General features: G+C 38.8%; 1 pseudogene; it reads left to right on the top strand.

Annotated features, from left to right (window-relative positions):
* The first annotated feature begins 981 nt into the window (after positions 1-981).
* Positions 982-24601, top strand: LOC107784389 (subtilisin-like protease; annotated as a pseudogene).
* The last annotated feature ends 810 nt before the right edge of the window (positions 24602-25411 follow it).

Genomic DNA, 25411 nt, shown 5'->3' with positions numbered 1-25411 from the left:
TTATCTCATTAGCAGAGGTTACTTCTCTATAAGTAGCACACTTTAGTTCAATAATTACTGGTTCAAAGCTCTTTATAGTTACTTAGCTATCAACTTATCACTATAATCAGTTCTAATAAAAGACGGAGCCAGAATTTGAAATTTATGGGTTAGGAATTGTAATCTTTTTAAGTTATTAGATTCAAAATTAATAAGTTGTACATATTCAATTGATTTCTTAAGACAAATACATGGTTTGAACAAAAGCTACTGGGTTCGGCCGAACCCGCATCCCGTGCTATAACTTATGTTGATGCAAGGATGCAGTAACGAGACTGACCTATTAACAACTTGTTTCTAAGATTTAATTAGCTTCTAAAAAGAAGTAAAATTCCCACTACCCTGAATCAGCGACAATACGCCAATAATTATATAGACCTAGTATCTTCAGTAGGTGAATCTATCAATTTTTCTGGAATTTTACCGGAAAAAATCTTTCAATTAAACTTTCAATCTTCATGGATTCCTTTCTTGAAGGTCAGAAAGTTGAAAATGTAAAGAATAGAATACAAGTCCATCTTCTCAATTGTCAACGTCTTAATTAGTAGCTAAGTGCTGAGTTAAATTGTTACCAGCTCCCAATTTCTTTGGGTATGCTTCCTATGAAATAGTTGACCGATGATTGAAGGATTAAATGAAGTTCCTAAATAATATCATATGTTATTGGATGTAACATGACTGAAGAGGTGGTGAAGATGCTTTTTCATGTGTTAGTATTTAGTACCAGATCTAGACTATATTTGTCAACTCCTTTTTAAATACTTTGTTAACATTATATGTTCTTAATTAATTAGTTTCCATAATAAAGAACAGCTAGCATTATCTTCTCAATATAAAATTAATCAGTTCTTCCAACCCGTATAAATTAGATTGCTGCAAAAATCCAACCAGCAAAAGCATTAATTCCTTTCATGGTACTCAAAGAAAACGAGGTTATCAATAATGGAGAAAGCGTCATCTTTTCAGCTTCTAGCATTTTTATTAATATCTCTTCACATAATAGAAACATGCTTAGCCATGAATATAAGCACTGATCAATCTTCTCTTCTAGCCTTGAAAGCCCACATCACTTCAGACCCTTACCATATTCTTTCAACAAACTGGTCTTCCTCTACCTCTGTTTGTAACTGGATTGGAATCACTTGTGGCGCTCGTCATCACAGAGTGATTAAACTGAATATTTCAGACATGGGATTTAATGGTACCATCCCACCACAACTTGGCAACCTTTCTTTTCTTGTTTCACTTGATCTAAGCTACAACAATTTTCAGGGTGAACTTCCACCAGATTTCACTCGTTTGCAAAAATTGAGAGCCATTAATCTTAGTTACAACAACTTCACCGGAGAAATTCCAATAGGAATAGCCACTCTTCCGAGTTTGAAATTTTTGAACTTGGGATACAATAAATTAAATGGCTCGAATGTGCTCTCCATATTCAACATATCAACACTAAAATTTTTGGATCTCAGAAAAGCTGGTTTAACTGGTGATTTCCCTTCTGATTTATGTCGTCGCCTTCCCAGATTGCAAAAGCTTGTACTTGGCTTCAACATGTTAAGCGGAGAGGTACCAAGAACCATATCAGAATGCTCCGAACTTCAACTCCTATGGTTGTTTGAAAATAACTTTGTTGGAAAAATTCCAAAAGAACTCGGTAACTTGGAGCTGCTGCAAGATTTACATCTTGGATTTAACAAGTTACAAGGTATGTGTTTATCATTTTTCTCGGAGCTTAACTTTACTCGTAGTATTATGGATTGGATTTTAACTTATACTTCTAACACTGCAATAAAATTTATAGCCTATTTTTGTCAAGCTTCTTGGAAGCTAAAAGTGTATTTTTTTTTTAATAATAAAAATGCTTATTTTAGAGAGCGGAAGGCTTTGGCCAATCTTTTATTTAAGCAAATAAATATTTCTGAACAACAAGAGCAAAAAATATGCTTGTTTTCACTAATTGTTTAGTTGCTTCTGCTCTGGCTTTGTATCCTAGCTAGTTGTCATCAACTATACTTCATAGGAGCATGTACTTAAATATACAGATTTCTATTTTTTATAGATTGCTATTTCATTTGTTTTTTACGTAACTTGATAGTTGTAAAAATTCCTTTACTCTATGAACTCGTAGTATTATAACTTGAGGAAACTATAGTCGAAATGAAAACTTTATTCCTTAAAATTGAGCCCCGTTCTTTAAACTTGATGTCTAAGTTTTTTACATATTTTTCCTTCTGCTGAAAATCAATTTCCCCGGGAAGTTTGTTATACCTGTAAAATTTAATTTGCTTTATGTTGCACTTGCCTGAAGTGAAGTGTCGAGGAAGGGCAACGTAAGCCAAAATAACCGACCTTGGTGTGATTACTTTTCACCAACCAGAAGCCCGCATAATGCGCTAGCTAGACTAGGAGCACGTTTGGATTGACTTATTTTAAGTACTTTTAAGCCAAAATTACTTTAAACTATTTTGTAGTGTTTGAATAAAGTAAAAATAAAATAACAAAAACAAACCAAAAGCAAAAAGTTAGAATTCTTAACTTATGACTTAAAAGTAACTTAAAACAAGCACATCCAAACGGGTTCTAGATTGTCAGCATCTTACTAAAATCTAATGTCAAGATCACAATATACACAAGAAAATTATATGGAAAATGCACATGAGTGCCAGGGGCGAATGCACCATAGGAGTACCAGATTCAATTGAATCTGGTACTTTAATTGGGAAACATAAATTTATATGTAAAATTTTACCAAAACTATAAAAACTAGTAGTAGATATAAACTCATAACTTTATAAATAAAATAAGTTTAATTATGAGAACATCAAATATTGAACTCATAGAGTTTAAATACAAAATTCGCCTTTGATGAGTACTCGCGTTATGGGCATTACATGCGTGCATGTGCGAGTGCGGGCTACATAGACATGGGTGTACTTGTCAATTTACGCACCAAATGACACGGTGATAGGACGCATGGGAGGTCAAGGCACCATGAGTATGACCAAGGGGCTCATGGTTGTACCATGATATTTTATGTGTAGTTTTGTGTATTTTATGTGTATTGTTCTCCACTTGAAACACTTTCAACCATTAATTATAACCCCCAAATAACTACTATATATTACTTCGCTCTGTTCTTTTCATCAAAGTAAATAGAGAATGAATTTATTTGAAATCTAATATGCTTGTACGTATCAGACTTTCTCTTAATTTGGTATATTGAATTAGTTTAAGACATTGGAAAATTTTCGAAGTTAATCTATGAAAGCGGATATATTAATTAAATCAAGATCTCAATTTAACCAACGATTGAAATTAAAAACTTAAATTTAGTGGTCTAAAGTACTAGCTTTAAAGGCCATTATCAATAACAATGTTCAGTATAATACTATCCGTTTTACAAGTATGTCTAATATACACAACTTTTTGTGTTTGATCACTGAGCAGGTGAATATCATACACTAATAAGGTTATGACACGTGTCTTCAACTGTTATTTTTATTTTTTTAAAAGAAGAAGTTTTTGTTTCAATCGTTTCACCCCTAGTCCCCAAATTCCATTTCCGAATATAGGTGCTTCGTCCCAAACCTCAGAACAGAGATGGGTAGAAAATCAATTGTCTGGAAAAAAACATCACATCCTCTTCGACTTTACTAAATTGCTCCATATGATTTGATAGGATTTTCTCCTTTTGATTTTTTTCTTTGCATTTTCTATGTGCTTTTGAGTTGGGGAATGGGGAATGGGGAATGGGGATTTTTAAAGAGAGTTTCGCAGTTTGGACTTTGATTGAAATATGAGTTGGGGTTATTTGTTTGAAAGAGGCTTGGAGTGTTCCAGCTTCGAGACCTCCATTGATGGCCCTTCGAACTTGAAATCTGAGTTTGTAAACCCAGATTATTGTCGAATATTTGTTGATTGAGAACGAATAATACTTGTTTCTTAGAATTGGGAACCGAAATCTATCTACTGCTTTGAACCATTTGTTGAGGAAATTTCCAGACTCCATCGTTAGAGCTTGTGAAGAAGGAACCTGGTTATAACGAAGAAGATAATATATTTTCCAAAAATTAAAACAAATAGAATAAAATTTGGACATGTGGCACTTAAATAAGGCTCCAGATACGATTTTTTCCACCTATTCACACGCACAATTTGTTGGTAAAATTGGTGTGTATTACATATATTTGGTGAAACGTTTTTTGTGTAAAAAGCTTCTGGTGAAGAAGAGTGTGCAGAAGAAATTTGGCTACATGCTGGGGGGTAAAATATGTATTAAGTCTAAATTATATTGTTGTTGTTATGAAATAATAAAAGAAGAAGAATAGTATTGGAGAGAAAAGTAGGGGGTTGAGAATTCTTATTGATTTTGGGATGAATTATAATGAAATAGAACTTTTATTTATAGGGAGAGGGTGACTTATCCACTAAGTAATGAACCCTAGAATCTCTATAAATATAGACATTCATCATAAATATAATTCTATTTATAATACTCCTCCTTGAATGTCTATTCAACAGATAATGTGTTTCGTTAAAACCTTAACTAAAATAAAACCCAATGGGAAAAAAATTCTAGAAAAGGAAAAAGAGTACACATATCTAATAATACGCCTTTTGGTTGCCTCGTTAAAAACCTTGCCAGGAAAACCCAGTGGGACAAAATATTGTAAGAAAAAAAGAGTACAACGCGCATTCACTCCCCCTGAGGAGAGCATCAATTCACATCCTTGAGCCTTCGCATCTCAATCTTGTGCACCATCTTCAAAATATCGTTGGTAGAGATTTGATAAACAAATCAGCCATATTAACTTCAACGAATTTGTTTCCCCTTGAAATCATCATCCCTGAAAGACGTATTGTCTTTCATCTGATCTTGTTGGAATCGTCATTTCAATATCTTCACATAGGGGTAAAGACTCTTGCTATCATATTATCATGCTTATAGTTATAACAAGATACTTTTGTGCACAAATTACACTTAGGATATGGTACTTCAGCACCAAGAATTGTATATGCTTTAAGCAACTTAAATCCTTCATGGATTGTCATATAAGTTAAGTATAAGACATCTAAAGAGACTTTAGATGCATATCAAGTTTTCATGTCATGCTAGACATATAAGATATCGAAAACTGATTGCACATATCATTGACTTTATACTTTCAAGTATTTAAACTATATGTCCAAAACTATATGTCTTTCATATGGAATCAATTCTATTTGAATTGTGTCTCTTCCATTTGGCCAATACTTTTGTGTCTATATTCGATAGACTTAAGATACTCATCTATACTTAGCGCTATGATAGATGTCGTCGACAAATATTTTATATCGGTTCCAATATTTTTTCATAAAGACATAAAATAGAGATCTCTTCATTCATATATTCAGGTACCTGAATCTCTCATGAGATTTTATGAAGTATTATATCATGTAATCTTCTAGATCATTTGCCTCCTTTATTATAATTATTTTGATCATTTGCTCATCTTATTTATCAAGAAGTTTATTTGAAACCGATTTGTCTATATGGTTTAAGCGTACCATAGACTTTATCCTTCTAGGACTTAATATAAGCATTTCCAATGAGAATATAGTTACTTTCTTTGAGTCAGCAAATGCGTCTGGCATGCTTTGCAATATATTGCAGATGAATTATCCTTTTATGAACTTCAAGCTCATATTATTTTATTCGAGGATCTAGATGTACACATAATAATTCATTTCACGTAACATTTTCTCAACTGTTTATCTTGTCTCCCCCTCATGTTAGAAAAACTAACTTGTTTTCTCAACTTTGAAAACTCATCTTTGTGCGTTATGGTGTTAATCAAAATATACACCGCACATCAATAATAATAAGATGAAATTATTTGATTCCTGACCCCGAACCACTTGTGAGGGGAGAATGTAATATAATTTGGTATATAACGTATATCAAATTGATATAGATAACTTTGTTCTCATAAGCAATTGTTTAGCTATTTAAGTGGAGGCACTCAATAAATCATTTTGCTAAACCAACTGTGATGTAAACCAACTTATCAAGATGAACTATCTTGAATAAAAAAATCTGGAATATGCTCTAAATTAAATTAGTGAGCAGTTACCTCGCAAACACCAGGTTGCAGGTAAATAATAACCGCACATGTAATCATCTCATAGATGCATCTTGCGTGGTATATATGGCAGGTGAATGGGCTCATATTCACCTTTGATATTTTCAGTATTCATGGGATTCAATCCCAATTTTAGTTGGTCAATTTAATTAATGAGAACATGCAATATAAGAGAATTCGTAAAGTTCATATTTACCCATGTGAATTCTCTTTTATTTTTGCACATCATGGCTAAATCAATTATGCCAACTGGATAAATTATCAAAATTGATAAACTTCAGGTTTACACCATGACGCGTGCAATTATCAATAAACTTCAAATTTATTATGATATGGGTTTTTATATCAATAAACTTCTACTTAATTGTTGCATTCTTTTATTTATGTAGTACAAATTGGAAAATAAAATGGGTAGCTCTTCTAGAACCTTCAATTAATTTACTACTACCAGAAATTGTAGTAACATCTGCCTTACACATATTTAAATGAGAGAAATATTTTGTCACGACCCAATTTAGGATTGTGACCAGCGCTTAGGAGTAAGTGCTCCCAAGTAAGCCTCATCGGTAATTTTACAGAAAATCGGGCAGAGTTTCCCCTGTTTTTGGACCATCCCAAAAATTTTCCTGTCTCAAATCAACAACCAAACATCCTAATATCATACCAAACAATTGACAACTTGCCAATTAACTAATACAAGTCTCCACCATAACTAAATCACCAACTAACCACTAGAAATACTAATTTATCTCCAACTTTGATAATAAAGAACGATACTCAGCATAAGACTATAATAAATAAATAATACTCATGACACTAAAAGAATGACTATGGAGCGACTCTAAGAATTCAAAGAATAGACCATAACAATAAATAAAATCTCCGCCCACGCGAACAAGTGTGAGGCTCACCAAGAACTATCAACTTGTGCGCTCTAATTAACGAAATCCTCGCCTGCGTCAACTACTGTCTCTGGAAAAAAAATTAGCGGGGAATGAGTCGCTAGCTCAGTGAATAATAACACTTAACCACAACCGTTTTTATTGGGGACAAGTCAGAAAACATGCTAATATCTCAAACAGATAACATCAAAATCTTTCAGAAACAATAAATAATTTTCAGTCTCATCATGTTTTTCTTGTAGTATAATACAATTAACAGTTCAGTAATAAGCTCGGTAACCACTGTATAATATCAATATTCACATTTGGGAGGTTTCAATGAACGGATCATGTAATCGGTATAACAGTGGACTTCTTCGCAAGAAGTCAAATATAACGGTAGTCCCTACTCGAGGGAAGTCGGTAACGGTATGCTAGTTCTACCTTCCCACTAGCGGGGTCTATAACGGTAATCTGTAATTACAAGGTGCACCAGGTCTAACGAACCCGCCGTTAGCTACGGGATCCTTTAATGTTTACTCCCATTTATACTTGTCTCTGTAATCCGTATATACTCGTAGAAAATATTTTAAAACAATATAGGGCATTTCGATTTTTATCAAATCATGTAATTTCGTTTCAATAACGGTAAATCTTATCTCAAGTAACAGTAAAACGTATTCAGTAACAATGAGAATATTTAGAATAACTGTAATCGTCTAAAATAAATATAGTATTATCATATCGAGTAAAGGACTTGTCCCACATGCAGATTCAAATCAGTCGGTAACATGCTCATATTAAAATAATATGTAGATCATGCTAGTTGTAGAAATACAAATTGAGGTAATGTTACTACTCATAGTACTCATGCCGAAATACCAACTGCTTCACCTCAAGCAACTCGTACAAATTCCTCCAATCAATCTATAATTACATAATATCGATCTCATGTTAATTGCCTCATTTAGGCTAAAAATCCATCACTAATTTAGAATACCCAATCATCGGGGTTCATGTTTGAGTCTTAGTTTGTGGATTTATATTTAATCATAAAACTAGTCCATAATTCTATCAATTTCAAACTATTTAGTATAATTTATTCCTCTAAAATTAGACCTATCAATGCTTAAACTAAACCTTTATAGCCTCATTATCTCCATAGTAATTGTATATTTCTTTTTATATAAGAGAAAATTGATATTGAATTCTTTTGTACTACATGAAATTGCATCGATGCGGTGAAATAATTCAACAGATGAGGGGAAGAAGGTTAACCTCTTGAGTCGAAGGAGAGCTTTAATACTTTCAATTTCAACTCTCAATTCTTCTTAAGGCCTTTGCCCAAAGCTTTCTTCTTCTTCTTCTTCTTCTTCTTCCTTCTTCTTTATCTGTTCTTTTTTTTTGTTGCCGTTGCTTTCTGCGTCTTTGCTTCAGAAAGCTTTTGAAAGCTTTCTAAACCTTTCGTTATTCAATTGCACTAATGGGCTTGGCCCTTTATTTTAAATTCCTTTTTTTTAGTTAGTTGTTTTTTTCTTCAAACTTAAATTATTTACTAAATGTCCCATATGTCCCCATTTAAAATATTGGGGGTGTTACATATTTCTTCTCTTTCAATATTGTATGTGTCGTACATGAATCAATTAAACAAATATTTTTACAATTGAACTTTGATCCAAGTTTGTTTTGTGAGATATCCATATTTGCTTAATCTTCTTGAGACGGTAGAGTCTCGTGCTAATAACGTGTTTTGAAATAATAAAAGAAGAAGAATAGTATTGGAGAGTTGAGACGGTAGAGTCTCGTGCTGATAACGTGTTATGAAATAATAAAAGAAGAATTATAGTATTGGAGAGAGAATTCTTATTGATTTTGGGATGAATTACAATGAAATAGAACCCTCTATTTATAGGGAGAGAGTGACTTATCCACCAAGTAATGAACCCTGCAATCTCTATAAATATAGACATTCACCATAAATATAATTCTATTTATAACAGTTGTATAAATTTACTTCCAAAATGATTTTTACCTCAACTAATGCCAACTGCGAATGAATTATATATGTTTTTTTTTGAATTATATATGGTTGGTTTGGTTTTCTATGAGTATTATTGTATAGAGTATATGAATTTTTATGTGATATTTTTGTTTTAACAATTTGACAGGGACAATTCCTGAAGAGATTGGTCATCTTCATAACTTGAAGAGTTTAATCATGGCAAACAATAAATTAACAGGCCCAATCCCTTTAAGCATGTTCAACATTTCATCACTTGAATATTTATTTATGGGTGATAACATGCTTGAAGGACCTTTACCAAGAGAGGTTGGAAACTTGAGTGTGCTTGTCTGGCTTGATTTTGCATATAATAACCTAACAGGTATGGAAAAATATCTAATTCACATCATGTTAGAATTTCAGTTTTATGGATATTTCTATCTACTCATCCTTATGTTACTGAATTTTGCAGGAATAATTCCACATGAAGTCGGTAACCTTAAAGAGTTGGAGGAGCTTTCATTATCCTACAATAATTTTAATGGGTCAATCCCTACTGGCATCTTCAATATCTCATCTCTTGTAAGTATTGACCTCGACCGTAACCACATTTCAGGTAATCTTCCTTCCACCATAGGCAACGGGTTACCCAATGTTGAAGAAATTTTTCTGAATGGAAACTATGTTAATGGTGTCTTACCTGCTTCCATCTCAAATTTGTCTAAGCTTACAATTCTAAGCCTCGTTAATAATGAATTTACGGGTTCAATTCCTGAATCTCTAGGAAATTTAAGACTACTTGAAGTTCTCAACTTGTACGGTAACTCCTTCACAAGTGAATCGAGCGTTATTACTCCTTTGGCAAATTTTAAAAACTTGAAAAGATTGATATTGTCTTCCAATCCTTTAAATGCAATGCTTCCGGAATCCATCGGCAATCTCTCTTCTCTTGAAACGTTGATAGGATAGTGGGGTCGGAACATGTACGTCCAATCGCCACATGTTTGATTCATCACATCCGGTGGTATCCCTGTCATATCAGCGTGGGACCAAGCAAAGCAGTCTACGTTAGCTTTTAAAAATTCAATTATCATACCTCGCATGTCTGAGCTTAAATTGGCTCCGACATAAACCTTCCGTTCAGGCCATTGCTCAAATAATATCACTGCCTCGAGCTCTTCAATTGTTGTTTTGATGTTTTCATTTTCTTCAGGTTCTTGAATTGTATCAGGCCTCGAGTCCAAATCTGTCTTTTCTTGTTCAGCTGAAGTTTGATCTTTTACACCTTCAACTGTTTCCTGTAATTGCTATTTTTCTTTATTTACGGTGCTCGTACCTGTTACAGCGTTGACACTTCTAGTCGTCTGCTGATCCCCACGAATTTGGCAAATTCCCCATGGTGATGGGAATTTAATAACTTGATGTAGAGTTGATGGGACAACATCCATATCATGTATCCATGGTCTCCCCATGATCACATTGTAGGCCATTTCCATATCAACTGCCTGAAATTTAGTTTCTTTAACAACACCTGTAGAAAAAGTTGTTAGAATTACCTCTCCTTTTGTTACCACACTTGAATTGTCGAAGCCTGACAAGGTGTGCGCCTTGGGTATCACTTTGTCTTCAGCTTGCATTTCACGTAATACCCTTAGTAGTATAATATTTACGGAACTCCCTGGATCAATCAAAACTCGTTTTACATTAGTATCATGTACAAGTAAAGATATTACCAGAGCGTCATTATGTGGAGTTATCACTCCTTCGGTATCTGCGTCATCGAACGAAATACTTTCATTTTCTAAAACCTGCCGCACCCGCTTCCCGTGTGTAATTGTTACCTTAGAAACCTTGTTGGAGGCTGTGTAGGTTATGCCGTGAACATCGTCTCCCCCACTTATCACATTCACCGTTCTCTTGGGTGAAGGAGGCTTTGGCGGATCTTGCCTATTTTTCATATAGGCTTGTTTTCCTTTTTTACTAAATAACTTGGTGAGGTACCCTTGCTTCAATAGATGATCCACTTCACTCTGCAAAAATCTACATTCTGAAGTTTTGTGCCCGTGATCATTGTAGAATTCGCACCAATGATCTGGATTGCGTCTATTTGGATTTGACCGCATCTCTTTGCTGGGAAAAGGGTAATTCCGATCATGCTCAACCCCCACTGCAGAAATGATGCGGGACATCACATTGCCCACGTTTATAGGATATCCCACCATAATAGAAGCAACAAGAATAGCCCGGGCAAGTGGAATAGTCTGATCATGGGTAGTGGGGTCGAGTCGACTACACACAAAAGTCAACCACCCTCTAACCTCAAAGTTGAAGGTTCTCCGAAATATTTTGGTCCCTGCTTGTAACCACTCTGGAACCGTACCCAGGATTTCCATGTATGAAGCTAACCACGGACGAACCTCCTCGCCCATTGCCAACTTTTCATTGTAAAGGGACTCATCTTCATCATTGAACCCCAGGTATTCATTTATTGCCTTCCCGGTAAATACCACATTTTTGCTTCTCACTTTGGTCATTGTAGTGCCCTTCAAGATGTGGGCCACATTGTTATAGAACTCCTTGATCATATGCTCATTCGCCTTCACACAATTATCTTTGAAGAACTCCCAACCCACTCGAGCCTGAAATTGTCTATGTACATTGGGGTGTAGGGGTAGGAGGTCTTTTTCAATGAAGCTCCTCTCAAGAATCAATTTTCATGACGGCCACCATTCCCTAAACTTGTGGAACGCCACCTGGTTGACGAATCTATCCTCCCAAACAGCGGGATTCCTAGTCCGGTCAACACCCCCAACCTGCGGCACACCACCCCACGGTTACTCCCCATCTCCCTCATTACCTCTAGCTCCCTCTCTAGATATTGATGTTATGGGAGAAGTAGAGTATTCATCCCCACTACCTGCCGCTGAGCCCTCAGACGACCCAGAAGAAATGTTGATTGAGGCTCGAGCATCGGGGGAAGATGGGGGAGTGTCTCTATGTATGGCATTCTCTGGATATGGGATATATAGAGGGACTGAGTCTGAAGAGATCTCCCGGGAGGGCTCGTACTCACTTCCCGAGGTGTCAAGGGCTCTATCAGCCACTTTGAATGCTTTCCTCATGTCCTTTATGTTTTGTCTAGCCTGGGGAGTGAGTTTTACCATCCGTTGCTTCCCTCCCCGGGAGGAATTAACTCGGTCGGGTTGTTTGGCACATTTACCTTGTTGTTTGACCATTATCTACAAGCATACACATCTAACATGGTTAGTATCAGCACAGGCGGTGAAACAAGTCTTGAAATTGAAATGCAGACTGCAGATTAAATGTTGAAGAAATAGTTGCAGAACATGGCACCGCGGCCCGCACAAACAGTAGTGTGGCCGCATTGGGGGCACCGCGGACCACGCAAAAGCGATCGCGGTCTGCATTGGGACAAGACCCTGGACAACATCTCTCTAATTCTCCCCACCGCGGCCCGCACAAAAAATAGTGCGGACGCATTGGGGCACCGCGGACCGCATAAAAGTGACCTCGGTCCGCACTGATGTAAGGACTGTCACACCATCTCTCTGAATCCAACCATCGCGGCTCGCACAAAGTAGCACCGCGACCGCGGTGGGCTAGCGCGGACTGCATAAAGTGAAATGTGTCTGCACTGGGCATAGGTTCAATTTCAATTACTTGGGCACCACGGTCCGTGCAAAATGGTAATACAGACCGCATCAGGTCACCGCGGGCCACACAATGGCGACCGCGGGCCGCGGAGAGTATTTTGCACAGGCACTAAGTTAGGGTTTCATGTTTTTGCACAATTATTCAAATTTTTTCACCTACTTTGTCCCTACTCATTTGCCCAACCATTATGCATATCCAACATACAAACTCAGCTTTTAAAACTACCCTAAGCTAACAACTAAATAAAGAAGATGAAACTAACGAGAAGAAAAAGAAGTTATGAGCTGAAAAATAAAACAAAATTAATCAAGTGAATGCACAAGGACTGAGCAAAACATTACCAAATGAGAAGATGAAATGTAATTAGTTAATCTCAAGCAAGAATCACGATCAAAAGAGGTTATGAACAGTACTATTATGTCCCTGAGTGTAAAAAGTTCGAAAAGGGTAATAGTGATATTTATAGAAAAACCATGGGACCCAACCTTACCTACCAGCGCGGCCGCACAAAACCGACCGTGGCCCGCGCTGAGTTTGTTCAAATGAAGATTGAATAGGCAACCTCCGCGAATCGCGAGAAACAGACCGCGACTGCGGAGCTCCACTTTTAGAGAGCACCACTTTTGGCCATCACCAGTGCGGACCGCACAAAAGCAACCGCGGTCGCACTGGCAATCTTCAGAGACTGTTCAACTCTTTTTTCAATCTATTTTGCACTGCATCAACTCAATCCCTGCAACATCTCACAATCAGTTAGCTCAAAAATCAAACCTACACTACCAAGAAAACACAGAAAACAACAAAAAGGAAAAAAGACATGGGTTGCCTCCCAAGCAGCGCCTGATTTAACGTCGCGGCACGACTCATGTTACCAGCACATCACTTTAGATGGAGAAGTGCCACCACGTGGCTATTATCAAATTTTCCAAGATAATGCTTGACCCAATGTCCATTGACTCTGAATACTTCACCATTCTTGTTCCTTAGATCAAGAGCACCAAATGGGGTCACGAACACAACTTCAAACGGCCCACTCCACTTTGACTTGAACTTACCCGAAAATAGACGTAACCGGGAATTAAACAAGAGAACCATATCTCCAACCTTGAACTCCTTGCCCCGAGCATATTTGTCGCGAAGGTACTTCATTTTGTCTTTGTACAAGGACGAGCTGGAGTAGGCATGGAATCTAAACTCATCAAGCTCATTAAGTTGTTCAACCCGCAGATTTGCCACAACATCCCATTCTAAGTTCAACTTCCTCAAAGCCCACATGGCCTTGTGCTCTAATTCCACCGAAAGATGACAATCTTTCCCAAATACCAACCGATACGGTGACATACCAATCGGAGTTTTGTAAGCTATCCGATAAGCCCAAAGAGCGTCATCCAACTTTTTCGACCAATCGGTCCTATTAGTATTGACAGTTTTAGACGAGATACTCTTAATTTCTCTGTTGGAGACTTCCACTTGGCCACTAGCTTGAGGATGATAGGGGGTCGAGACCTTATGATTGAAACCGTACTTAGAAAGCAATGTGTCGAAAGTCTTGTTGCAAAAATGAGACCCCACATCACTAATGATAACACGAGGAGTGCCAAACCTTGTGAAGATACTCTTTTTCAAAAATGCCACAACACTTCGGGCTTCATTGTTGGGCAAAGCCATGGCTTCAACCCATTTTTAGACATAGTCCGCCGCCACGAGAATGTAAGTGTTCTCACAAGAGCTCACAAAAGGACCCATGAAATGGATGCCCCAAACATAAAAAATATCCACTTTGAGAATTGTATTGAGGGGCATCTCATCTCTTTTAGAAATTCCGCCAGCTCTTTGGCACTCATCACATCTCTTCACCAAATCGCCCGCATATTTGAACAAGGTGGGCCAATAATATCCGCAACTAAGCACTTTAGAAGTCATTCTCGCCCCGCCATGATGGCCACCATAGGGTGAAGAATGGCAAGCCTCTAGTATACTCAATTGTTCTTTCTCCGGGATACATCTACGAATCACACCATCCGTGCAAATCTTGAACAAGTATGGCTCATCCCAATAGAAATCCAAACTATCCCACTTGAGCTTCTTCCTTTTGGTTAGAAAAGAGCTCACACGGGATTATTCCGGTCACAAGGTAATTGGCGACATCGGCAAACCATGGCATATCCTTCATTGACACCGCAAGGAGTTGTTCGTCGGGAAATGAATCATTGATCTCAAGGCCGTCACAAGGCCTCCCCTCCTCTTCCAAACGGGACAAGTGGTCTGCCACTTGATTCTCACTACCCTTCCGGTCAACAATTTCTAGATCAAACTCTTGAAGAAGTAGCACCCATCTCATCAATCTTGCCTTGGAGTCCTTCTTGGTTATCAAATACCTAAGGGCAGCATGATCGGTGTGCACTATAACTTTGGCCCCCATAAGGTAAAGTCAAAACTTTTCCATAGCAAACACAATAGTCAACAATTCTTTCTCGATGACTGTATAGTTTCTTTGAGCCTTATTCATGGTCTTGCTTGTGTAGTACACCGGATGAAATATCTTGTTGATTCTTTGGCCCAAAATAGCCCCATCTGCAACGTCACTAGCATCACACATGAGCTCAAAAGGCAAGCTCCAATTTGGTGCGGTAATGATGGGGGTAGAAGTCAACTTGAGCTTAAGAAGCTCGAATGCTTGCATACAACTCTCATCGAACAGAACTTTGCATCTTTATCTAGCAACTTGCACAACGGATGTACCACTTTAGAAAAATCCTTTATGAACCTCCGGTAGAAACCCGCGTGCCCAAGGAAACTCCTCACCCTTTTGACAGAAGTAGGGGGAGGGAGCCTTGAAATAACCTCAATCTTGGCCTTATCAACTTCAATTCCTCGCTTCGAGATCTTGTGACCCAACACTATACCTTTTTCTACCATAAAATGGCACTTTTCCCAATTGAGAACAAGGTTGGTGTCTTCATATCGGGCCAACACTCTATCCAAGTTTACCAAGCACTCCTCAAAAGAATCCCCAACCATGCTGAAATCATCCATGAAGACCTCCAACATATCCTTCACCATGTTTGTGAAAATAGCCATCATGAAAGGTTGGAAGGTCACCGGAGCATTACACAATCCAAATGGCATTCTAGAGAAAGCGAATGTGCCATAAGAACATGTAAAGGTGGTCTTCTCTTGGTCCTCCGAGGCAATTAGAATTTGATTGTACCCCGAGTAACCATCCAGAAAGTAATAGAAAGCCCGGCCCGCAAGACGATCAAGCATTTGGTCAAGGAATGGCAATGGGAAATGATCTTTTCTAGTCACCTTGTTCAGCTTTCGGTAATCCATACAAACTCTCCACCCTGTGACCGTTCTAGTAGGAATGAGCTCATTGTTGTCATTAGTCACCATAGTCATACCACCCTTCTTCGGCACACATTGCACCGGAGAAGTCCACGAACTGTCAGAAATAGGATAAACCACCCCAGCATCTAGCCACTTGATAACCTCTTTCTTTACCACCTCTTACATCGCCTCATTTAGTCTTCTTTGATGCTCCAATGAAGGCTTTGCATCCTCCTCCAAGATGATTTTATGCATGTAAAATGTGGGGCTTATTCCCCGAATATCAGCTAGAGTCCATCCGATTGCCCTTTTTCGCTTTTGAAGAACCACCAAAGTGGTCTCAACCTGCATGTTAGTAAGGCAAGAAGAAAGAATAACAGGTAAAGTAGAATTTGAACCCAAGAATTCATACCTGAGGTGTGGAGGAAGTGGTTTCAACTCCAACACTGGTGGTTCCTCAATCGATGTCTTTGTTGGTAGAGTTTTGCGATTTTCAAGATCCAAGGATAGCCTCCTAGGCTCATATAAATATGAACCCATACCATGCAATGCATTCACGCATTCCACTCTACTAGCATCATCATAGACATCCATATTAAGAAGCACGACCTCAAGGGGATCTTCAACATGGATCATGGAACTTGTGTCATCCACTATCACAGCTATGACAATGTCCACAAATGAACACACCTTTGTGCTATTGGGTTGTCTCATTGATTTGCAAACATGGAATACCACCTTCTCATCCCCCACTCGAAAAGTCAACTCACCAGCTTCAACATCAACCAATGTCTTCCACATAGCTAGGAAAGGCCTACCAAGAATAATCGGCACTTCAAAGTCCACCTCACAATCCAATATGACAAAGTCGGCCGAAAGTATAAACTTATCCACCTAGACAAGTACATCATCGATTATGCCCAAAGGTCGCTTCATCGATCGATCCGCCATTTGAAGTCTCATTGAGGTGGGTCGAGGTTGTCCAATTCCTAAAGTCTTGAAGACCGAGTACGGCATCAAATTTATGCTAGCCCCCAAGTCACAAAGGACCTTGGCAAAATCCGCACTTCTGATAGTACAAGGGATAGTAAAAGCTTCGGGGTCCTCAAGCTTGGGTGCCATTGAATGCACTATGGCACTCACTTGATGAGTCATTTTAATTGTTTCACACTCCATCGACCTCTTATTTGTTACCAAATCTTTCATGAACTTAGCATACCCCGGCATTTTCTCAAGTGCCTCCACCAAAGGCACATTGATTGTGAGGCTCTTCATCATATCAATGAACTTTTTGAATTGATTGTCACTCTTTTGCTTTGCTAACCGTTGAGGATAAGGTGGAGGTAGCCTAGGCAAAGGTGCCTTGGCCTTTGGTACAACTGGCTCGGGCATGTCAATCACGTGTTCCCTAGACGGGTTCACGGCATCTTGAGTCTCTACCTCGGTTTAATCATCAATATCAATCCGCACATCATTGTTCACATTTTGATTAACCACGTCATCAACAATCAAAGGTACATCATCATCCTATGACTCAACATTTTCATCCACAACTTGCTTTTGCTTTGAGGCATTCACATCACCGTCTCTCCCACTTCTTGTTGTAACCACCATCACATGTTTATTATTCCCACCCTTCGGGTTCACTATTGTATCACTTGGTAGAGCACCCTTGGGACGAGTATTCAACGCTTGAGAAATTTGGCCTAATTGCACCTCCAAGTTCCTGATAGATGTATTATGAGAAGCCAATTGGGCATCGGAGTCTTAGTTCTTTTTCATCATTTTCTCGAACATGCTTTCAATTCTTCCCATATCTCCTCCAAAAGAACTAGAACCTTGAGAAGGGAAAGGGAGTGGATTGCTCGGTTGTTGATACATTGGGGGCCTTTGAAAGCCTTGCCCCCGGTTGCCTTGGTTCCCGCTATTGTTCCACCCTCCTTGATTGTTGTTGTTGCTCGAATTATTGTTGTTCCCGTTCCAATTTCCTTGATTGCTACCTTGATTACCCCAATTGTTGTTTTAATTGTTGTTGTTCCAATTGCTACCACCTTGTTGTTGGTTGTTGTTATTCCAATTTCCTCCGCCTTGTTGTTAATTACCCCAATTTCCTTGAGGTCTCCATTGTTGGTTGGAAGAGTTGCTTCTATTACCTTGATAGTTGTTGACATATTGAACCTCTTCACTTTGGTCATCATAACACTCATTTAAAAACCCACTACCATCATTGTCATATTGTTCACAATTCCCTTGAGATTTTTTCCCTCTTTGCCTTCTCTTAGGCATAGTGACACCTTCCATTGCATTGATTTGGTGCGGATTTTGGATTTGTTGTAACTGTGCCTTCGCCAGTTGATTCATAGTTGTTGTAAGCTCGGAAATAGCTTGGCCATGATCGTGCAATTCCTTGTGCAAGTAGATGAACGTGAGGTTACCTTGGGGCACATTTGCTCGGCTTTGCCATGCCGAAGAGGTGTCGGCCATTTCATCGAGTACATCACATGCCTCTTGGTAAGAAAGTTTCATAAAGTTCCCTTCAGCCAATTGGTTCACAATGCATTGATTCGTGGTGTTGATGCCCCGATAAAAGGTTTGTTGAATCATAGCCTCAGTCATGTCGTTATTAGGGCACTCTTTCACCATTGTTCTATATCTTTCTCATATCTCGTGCAAAGGTTTCGTTGGCTCTTGCTTGAAGGCTAGAATTTCATCCCAAAGAGCCACCATATGACTTGGAGAAAAAAATTTGGCAATAAATTTGTCCGCCAATTCATCCCATGTTGTAATAGAATGATTGGAGAGCCTTTCTAACCAATCCAATGCTTTACCCTGAAGAGAGAACGGGAAAAGCCTCAATCTCAACGCATCCTTGGACACGTTTGTCTACTTGCTACCCCAGCATGTATCCACGAACCCCTTCAAGTGCTTGTAGCCATTTTGATCGGAGGCGCCCGTGAAATACCCTCTTTGCTCGAGCAAGGTCAACATAACATTTGTGATTTGAAAGTTCCCCGCCCGGATTCGGGGAGGAACAATATCACTGGCGTATCCTTGATTTGGTAAAACTCTGGGAGCCACTCTCAGCGGTTGCGGAGGAGGGTCTGAAATATAGTTGTTCTCATTTGCATTTATATTGGCATTTCGGCCTCTCCGTGGACCTTAAGGTAAAACCTCATCTTGTTCTAGATCCTCTACCTCCTCCCCCGCTATCACATTGCCGAGAGGGTCATTTGCATTAAGAGCCATTTGTACCTGATTGATCGACACAAACAGAATTAGTAAACAAGAAGGAAAGAGAAGCAAAACACAAAACTAACTAAACAGATAGTCAACACCATAAGCTCCCCGGCAACGGTGCCAAAAAGTGATCGCTGCCAACTCGATGCTACACTAAGGTAGGAAGAGCGGGTTGCAATAGCTTTTACCTGATATGAAAGTCGGGATCGATTTCTCAGGGAGCTAGTAGTGGAGTTGGATTGTCCGTCTAGCCTAGAGATGTGTTTGTACTCCTAATGTTACTTCAAACATTTTTGGGTTTTCGAATTATAACTATTTTTATAAAACTATTGATTAACACTAAATTATGCTACAAGACTATTGCTAAGTTGTATCTAATGGGAAGAAGGGCACTAGGGTCATGACACTACCTAGGTGGCTAATTGACGGGTAGATATTACTAAGGTTCGATTGACATAATTGGGGCTTATGTTATAACCGTTGCACAATTTTACCCACTCTCACACCTCTCGGTAGAGAAAGTGACTTTGCCCAATTGACTCTCTCGAGACCAAATGGGCAGGCAAATTAGATCAAGCAACTAAGGTTCAAGTAGGGTAATTACTCTCTCGAGGTTTAACCCGTTAATTGGAACTATCATTTCTCATGAGTCCATCCCAATTCCTTATTGGGTCAATTTTGGGGTCATAAACTCTCTTTCTCAAGAAGTGTTAAACCCACAAAGCTTGAATCAGTGTTTGCAACCACCAATTCTAGATTAAAACATAAAATCAACCCAATTAGCAAACACCCATAGTCAATCTAACATTAGATGGCAACACCCATCAATTACTCACACTAGGGTTGAGCCACAACCCTAGCTAATGGGTTTAGCTACTCATGCTTGAAGAATAAAATATAGAATAGATGAAGAACTAAGCATATTAATTAATTGCTAAAATTAAAATACAAGAATCTATTGTAAATATAAAGCAAAAGTGCCAAAAATGGCTACAAAATTCGTTCTCACGAGCGCAGCCCTTGTCTGATCTCTCTCCTCTCTAAAAAATGGTGAAATGTTCTATTTATACTAGGCTGGAAAAACTGGACAAAAATACCCCTTTGGGGTAAGTGCGGGCCACATTAAATGGACCGCGGCCGCACTGGGCTCACTTCTGCTTCTCTGAACTTAGACTCTGTGGACCGTGTAGAATGGACCACGGCCGTGGAGGGAGCTGGCGCGGTCCGCGCAATCACGACCGCGGACCGCATGGCACTGGCTTTGCAGACTTTCATCTCTCTAAATCTCATGACCGCGGACCGCACAAAAGAGTAGTGTGGTCGTGGAGCATTCACCGCGGACCGCGAGATGTGTATCGCAGCCGCGCTTCTTCTAGCCTGATTCACCGACTCTCTGAACCAACTAGTGCGGCCGCATTCCACTTTGCGCGGTCCACACTAGGCCTTCTTTTCTTAAATTTCTTGGTCTTTGATACTTGTGCAGGTTTCACTTCTTTTTTTTAGCCGATCTTTGACATTTCATCATGTTGTCGATCAAACCTGCAATCAAGCACAACTTGTGAGCCTTTTAGGACTATTTTATAACAATATATGATCAAAGCATAGGCAAGTAGGGGCATAAAACATGTTAAAATCCTAACTTATCAACTCCCCCTTATAAACATCATTCCACGTTGTAGCTGGGAATTCTCGAAGTCTTTCCTTGAGTCTCCTCGTAGCTTTCGAGCTTTTTTCATTCAAATTACTTGTGAAAGCTATAGCTGCCCAGTTGTCAGGTACACGTGGCAATGTCCTTCTTTCACGTTGAAATATGTCCACGAATTCTCTAAGCAGTTTTGAGTCCCCTTGCTTGATTTTGAAAATATCCTCCATTCTTTTCTCTACTTTTTAAGTTCCCGAGTGTGCTTTGATGAAAGAATCTGCAAGCTCAGCAAAACAATTTATAGAATTTTCGGGTAAAAGAGAATACCATGTTAGTGCTCCTTTGGTGAGTGTTTCACCAAATTTTTGACTAATACTGATTCAATCTCCTGCTTAGTCAAATCGTTGCCTTCTACGCCCGTTATGAATGCAGTCACGTGTTCTCGTGGGTCTGTTGTTCCATCATATTTTGGAATATCAGGCATTTTAAACTTTTTTGGAATTAGGATTGGAGCAGCGCTTGGCTTCCAGGGTTGTTGCGAATATCTATCCATATCTACCCCTTTGATTACGGGTGGCACCCCGATATCTGCTTTATGCGCTCACTTTGCTCCTTGAGCTGTTTCTGCAAGGTTAGTACTAAATTTTGTAAATCAGAATTAATTACATTACCTGGTTCTCTCTCCTGTGATTCAATGGGAGTTCCACCGCTGCCTGAGTTAACAAGCCCGGAACGAGGTTTTCCAAAGTGTTATTATTTGGAGTAGGTGTGGGTGTTGCAACAGGTAACTGGTTAACAAGTGCCTCAACTGCTTTGTTGACCTGAGCAGCAATTAATTTCTGCAAAGCTTCATCAACAGCTTCAGCATTTTCAAATTGAGCATGCTCGTTTATTTGAGACCCATCAGGAGTACCCTCACGAGATTGTCGTGGAGAGTCTCGTGGAGTAGGAACTTGAGTGTTAATATTCTGTGGATCTCCCTGATTTTGTTGGTTCTCTTGGTTTCCTTGAGTGTTGTCATTGTTGTTCGACATAATTGATGCAACAAGGAAAGTTAAGTGAAAAGAAAATAGATTATCAGTTTTTCGGTAACGGAACCAATTTGTTTAACCAAAAAATGAAATTTTAGTCAAAGCTAGAATTTAGGAGAACACGGGTTACTGATAATCAAAAAAATGTATAAAAGGAAGTAATTTAGGTAGCAAGAGAGTAATCAAGAGAAAAACAAGTAAACCAAAGTTTATTCCAATAGTGTTTCGTGTCCTTGCAATTGATCAGATATATCTCTTTTATAGATATCTTGGAAATATACGTTTTGCCCAAATCATAATGAAGCTATTATGAGTAATTAAAGACATTGAATGCTACGTTACATAATCATTATATTCAATACAAATTCTCTAACGTATTCCACATTTAATGCCTATTAAATGTCGTATCTGCACTCTTTTCTATTGTCAGATTCATTCCTTTTGATTCTCGGACATAAATGATTTAGATAGGTACGGGCGCTGAGTTATTTGAATAACTATCTGTGCCTTTTCCTCTGTCATTTGCTCGTATCTGTTGCAACTCGTGCCTCTTGGCTAGTTGTAATTCTTTGACCATTTGACCAGTCTACGTGTATCGACACGTCACCTTTATATTTAAATACAATTTTTCCCAATACACATATCAGTCCGGCCACGAAGATTATTGCATGCACAAACCACTCATACCACAAATTTCTTGGGGCTACACCAGAATTTAGGCTTCTGGAAAAAATCAAATTATGGGAAAGGTATGATAATTGGAGTTTTAGACAGTGGAGTAATGCCCGACCATCCATCGTTCCATGACGAAGGAGTGCCCCTTCCACCTGCTAGGTGGAAAGGCAAGTGTGAATTCAACTTTACGGCGTGTAACAACAAGCTCATCGGTGCAAGATTTTTCCAGGAATTTGGCAATGGGACGCCACTAGATGAAAATGGTCATGGTACACATACTTCAAGCACCGCTGCTGGAAATTTCGTGAATGGAGCCAACTTTTTAGGCCTGGCTAATGGCACAGCATTTGGTATGGCACCACTTGCACACGTTGCCATGTATAAAGCAATGCTACTCTTATCAGAACTGAAATTGATGTATTGGCTGCAATTGAAGATGGGGTTGATGTAATATCATTTTCCATAGGCCGAAAATCCACACATTTTTGGTCAAAGGCTGTTGCGCTAGGTGGATTTGTTGCTATGCAAAAAGGCATTCTAGTCAGCTGCTCAGCTGGCAATGGAGGTCCATTACCAGGCTCTGTGTTTAATGGAGCTCCATGGCTTCTCACTGTTGATGCAAGCACCACTGACAGAAAACTAAGAGCGACGATACGCCTTGGAGATGGCAAAGATATTGATGGTGAGTCAGCCTTCCAGCCCAAAGACTTCTCCGAGACGTTATTACCATTGATTTTCCCTGGAACAAATGTTAGTGACCACGCTGCTGCATTTTGCAGCGCGGAATCACTGAAGAACATTGATGTCAAAGGAAAAATTGTGTTGTTTGTACTTGGTGGTAAGATTGCTAGAATTGACAAGGGACGTTTTGTGAAGAATGCAGGTGGTGCTGGAATGATACTCATGAATAGTGAACCACAAGGATTCACTATCTTAGCCGATCCACATGTTCTTCCAGCAGCACATGTCAGCTATGCAGATGGACTAAAGATCAAAGCTTACATGAATTCAACATCAAATCCTCTGGCCACATTGTTGTTTAAGGGAACCATATTTGGAGATGATCATGCTCCAGCAGTTGCTGGCTTTTCAGGCAGAGGCCCAAACTTGGCAAGTCCTGGAATCTTGAAACCTGATATTATTGGTCCTGGTGTTAACATCCTTGCTGCATGGCCAATTTCCATTGAAAACAATACCAATACAAAGTCTACTTTTAACCTTGGAACTGGCACCTCAATGTCTTGTCCTCACGTATCTGGAGTAGCAGCATTAATAAAGAGTGCACACCCTGACTGGTCTCCTGCTGCTATTAAATCAGCAATCATGGCGACAGCTGATCTCGTGAACCTTGATGGCAAACCAATTGAGGATGAAAGGGGTCTTCCTGCTGAATTCTTTGCCATTGGTGCAGGACATGTTAATCCATTACGAGCAAATGATCCAGGCTGACTCTATGACATTCAGCCCGAGGATTATATTCCTTACTTGTGTGGACTAAACTACTCAAGCAGAGTAGTTAGTATGTTTGTATTGAGAAAAGTGAACTGCTCATCAACCCTTCCTGAAGCAGAACTAAATTATCCTTCTTTTTCAATTAGACTTGGATTAGAAGCTCAAACATATACAAGGACTGTGACTAATGTTGGTGCAGTTGTCTCATCCTATGCTCTGGAGATTGTGCCACCTGAGGGAGTTGGCGTGAGAGTTGAACCTCCTCTCTTGAATTTCTCTGAACTGAATCAGAAGAAAACATATCAAGTAACATTTAGCTGATCAAGTACTTCAAACATCAATGCCACATTTGTTCAAGGATACTTGAGATGGGCTTCATCCAAGCACTTCGTTAGGAGTCCAATCGTAATTACCTTGGAATAGTACTGAGCTAGGAAGCTTCGCATGCATCGATCAATATGAAATTTTCTTAACGATTTTCGATGCAACAATAGGATATCTTACTTTCAAGTTTCAAGCCTTAGAATAATCTATATCTGAGTTATATAAAATTTTACTTTTACTTTGAGAAGCTATTCAATTTGGCTTCAAGTTCTGCATGTCCATCTTTTGTAGTTTCTCTGAATGCATATCGAAATGAGTATTTTTTATTAAGCTTTACCGAAATGCTGTAAAAAGCTTTACATAACCAAAGGACAATTACTACATGTAGCTCTCTATAAGAAGTGTAAATATGTAACCTTAAAATAAATGGTAAATAACATGGTTTTATTACTTCAATTACATTTATAGTGCAAAAGTAATTTATACGGTCCATGGATGTAAAAACTGCGTTTTTACATGGAAACTTGGAGGAGGAAATCTACATGACTCAGCCAGAAGGATTCAAAGTTGCTGGAAAAGAAAATATGGTGTGCAAACTTGAAAAATCGTTGTACGGATTGAAACAATCTTCTAGACAATGGTACAAGCGATTTGACAAGTTTATGTTGCAGCAAGGGTACAAGAGAAGCATATACGATCATTGTGTGTATTTGCGCAAGCTTAAAGATGGTTCCTTTATATATCTTCTCCTATATGTTGATGATATGTTGATAGCTTCCAAGAATTCGGAAGAAATTGATAAGTTGAAGATTCAACTGAAGAAGGAGTTCGAGATGAAGGATCTGGGTGAGGCAAAGAAAATTCTTGGCATTGAGATAATAAGAGATAGACGTTCAAAGAAACTCTGTTTATCTCAGAAAGAATATTTGAAAAGAGTAGTACAACGTTTTGGCATAGATGAGAAGACTAAGCCAGTTAGTACTCCACTTGCTCCCCAT

The sequence above is a fragment of the Nicotiana tabacum genome, chromosome 3, assembly GCF_000715075.1.
Source record: "Nicotiana tabacum cultivar K326 chromosome 3, ASM71507v2, whole genome shotgun sequence".
Taxonomy (NCBI): Eukaryota; Viridiplantae; Streptophyta; class Magnoliopsida; order Solanales; family Solanaceae; genus Nicotiana; species Nicotiana tabacum.
Note: the sequence above shows the minus strand (reverse complement) of the source record. Positions and strands in the feature narration are given on the sequence as shown.